Source organism: Phaenicophaeus curvirostris, chromosome 5 (assembly GCF_032191515.1).
Source record: "Phaenicophaeus curvirostris isolate KB17595 chromosome 5, BPBGC_Pcur_1.0, whole genome shotgun sequence".
NCBI lineage: Eukaryota > Metazoa > Chordata > Aves > Cuculiformes > Cuculidae > Phaenicophaeus > Phaenicophaeus curvirostris.
Window position 1 is genome coordinate 20,658,471 of NC_091396.1, and position 3,623 is coordinate 20,662,093.

Genomic DNA, 3,623 nt, shown 5'->3' on the forward strand with positions numbered 1-3,623 from the left:
TCTGAATTGGACAGCAAGGAACATGCTCAGGTTGTCAGGTTCTCAAGCATGTGACACAAACCTTCATCTTCTCTTTCTTCTGAGCTCAGGGAATCATAGAAGAGTTTGGGTTGGAAGGTAATTTGAAGATCATCCAGTTCCAACGCCCCTGCCATGGGCAGGGACACTTCCCACTCAATCAGGCTGCCCAAGGTCCCATCCAACCAACCTGGTCTCGAGCACCTTCAGGAATGGGGCATCCACAGTTTCCCTGGGCAACCTGTGCCAGTGCCTCACCACTCTCATTGTGAAGAATTTCCGCCTAATGTCTAGTCTAAATCTTCCCCTCTCTACTTTGAAGCCAATGGCCCTAGTCCTGTCACTACAAGCCGTTGTAAAAAGTCCCTCTCCAGCTTTCTTACAGCCCCTTCAGGTACTGGAGGGTCACTATAAAGGTCTTCTCAGAGCCTTCTCTTCTCCAGGCTGAACAAGCCGAACTCTCTCAGCCTGTCCTCACAGGGAAGGTGCTCCTGCCCTATGATCATCTTTGTAGCCCTCCTCTGGACCCATTCCAACAGTTTCGTATCCTTCTTATGTTGAGAATTACAGAACTGAACAAAACACTGCAGAGAAGTTATAGAGGGGCAAGAGAGGAATAGAGAGACACCATGGGAACACCATTATTGGACAATTCACATATAAATGATGAAAGAAAATTTTTTTTCTGCTGCAGAAGGACAGAAGAGACTATGGTTGTACAGCTCCTGCCTACCTGATCAACTTGGGGGACGCATTATTTTTAAGGTATCTAACATAAAAAAAAAATCAAAAAAAATCTGTGTAGCAGGACACAGCTATGTACCCAACTCAGAAATGACTAAAACTTTTATTCCAAATTCTCCAAGATAAGAAAGTTGTTTATAAAACAAGACCAATCCAGAGTTCCTGATGTCCAAGTAGCTATTTGTACTTATTTCCACATCACAGAAAAATCGTTCTTGTCGTTAAGGGGTTGGATGAACTAAGTTGGTAGGAACATCTCCTCCATCAAAACTGCTCCTACCTCTAAGGGCAGAACTCTTTTTCAACTGTTTCACAATCTGATTTCATTGCTTGTTGCCATTTTAGCAAGCCCTAAACTTGCCCTTGGGTATACTGGTCAGTAAATACCAACAACAGCTGGAAACAACCTGCTGGAGCAACCCCCCTTTTCCTCAAATGCCCAGGTGAATTACCTTGCTACGAACCACTCACCTCCCACGAGAACTACCAAGACTATCAGAGCACCTTTCAGCAGTCTGCTGTAAGGAATGGCAGGGAAATAGAAATGCTGTAAGAAAAACTAACTGGAGAGCAAAGTAGGGGAACTGGTATCCCAGAGCACATTTCAGTAAATAATCTATGAAGCAGGAAAAAGAAAGCATGCAAATGCTCTGCTCAGCTCTTCATGTTGTCTGTTGACAGATCCACATACTCACACGGCACATTGCCCAGTGAAAATATGAGTGAATGCCTGAGGAAAGAGCTGAATTACTGTTGATTGTCATCACCTGCTTGCTGGTAAGCTTCCTACTACAAAGCAAGCCTTTAATAACACAGCTATCACCCCTGTAACTCTACCTTTAATAAACCATTACTATATGATACAATTGAAAATCCCACAAGACAATCCACCATAGCTGACTCTACTAAAAAAATGTCAGCATACTTTCCAAAGCTTTTGTGTTCAGCCTTCCATGAACCAAAAGCCCAGGTCTAACAGGAAAGACTATGCATTACAAACATTTTTTTAAATTATATACACTCTGTACAGGAGACATAGTTGGCCTTCAACAGAGGCTGGACACTGTACAGTCAAGGTTACAACTATGACATCTAATTCTCATCTTAATTTTCTGCTAAGAATACAGAAGGGAAGTGAAATGAAAGCAGATTCCAACACCTCATCTGCAGTGTTACAAACTACTGAAATGCATTTGGAAGAATTTTTTTGAAAAGTTTTTTTCATTCTGAGGGTCAGAGACATGGACCAAACCATTATGATGAGCTCATGTCAAGTTCACTCCCTCGTTTCCACTAATGCCTTTACAACTGGATTGTACAGTGATCATGTAACTCAAGCTCTTGCTCTTCTGGGCAGAGGGCTGGACTTGGCATGAAAATAATATGAAGCGAACAGTGGATTCAACTAATACAACAGCGTATTTTATGATGTGACTTCCATTCCTACCACCCTTAGATACAAAAAACCCTCTAATCCGCATTTTACATGAACACCAAATACCATACACTGAAGTGCTACAGTTATGTTAACTATGACATTTTAGACCCACTTCAAAGAAATGGCTTATAAATGAGCCAATTTACACATACAAATAAGTCCATTGTGCCCAGAAATTTCCTTTTACTAAAAACAAGAGCCAATGATTGCCCCGATGCTCTTCATAGTTATAAACCAGACTCTAAGCGAACTACGTATGAGCAAATAACTCCAACTGATGCAATTTAAAACTAGGTTTACAATTTCCTATTTTATTGGCATGGATGTATTTCTAAACTTAAAAACCCTTCTGGCAAGTTATCTCAATTTCTTATGACAAAATTTCTCACAACACACAAATATTTACAACATATACATATTTTTTCAGTCTTTTACAACTGGTTCTTAAAAGACAAACAATTAATAGGTTACCACAGAACAAAAGCTGTGACTTAGTTGTTTTTAATTTCATAAAACTATCATAAGTTAAAGTGAATAGATTTTCTTTAAATTCCTTGTAGCATTTTACAAGTGCAACAGAAAAATATGAAGAACCAATTTAGGATAGCTGCAGTTCATTGGATAAATGTTGCCCATCGTAATCACATTATTTCACAGCAAATTCTTGAAAAAATAAGCACCAATCATTCTTGCAAAGAACAATTTTATCTAAAAGTATTGAAAAGTGTTAAATACAAGGTGTTTAATTTACATAACAAGCAATAAATACACCATATCCAAACTTTTATTCTGCATACTGCTACCCTTGTACATATAATGTACTAAAAAGTCAGCAAATTGTTAACACTTTTTCTTTTTTTTTTTTCTTTTTTTTAAAGAAATCAATTTGACTTCCAACCAACGGTTTGCTACTATAACAAAGGCCACAAACAGTACGTCTGGGACAGCATACAGTGTTAAAACTGACAAACTCCAGGGGGGGAAAAAAAACATCTAGCAAATAAATTGAAAAGCTGTAAATCATTGCTGGTGATATTAACATATACTAGAAAACTTTAATGTGCTGCTACTATGATTTTTTTAAATTGTTTAGTCAAATATTGTAAGAGTAAACTAATGCTCTTACTGATCAAAAATAATTATGTAGCCACACTGCATTCTCATTGTCCTGCATGGAAAGACTTGATGCAATTTCATAACTTTGCTTGAGCCTTTATTTTACAACAGAGCATTATCTCTTAACTGAGAATTGCACATAAGAAAGCTATTAAAAAGTACAATAAAAATCTGCACAAATCAGACTTAAGAAGAGTCAGTATGCTGTACACTTTCTACAATATTACGTTGATAGTGAACAAACAATAAAGAAGTGCTGCCTCTAAGTTCTTCAGAAAGTTCTTCAGTTGAGGAATAATGAAATGGA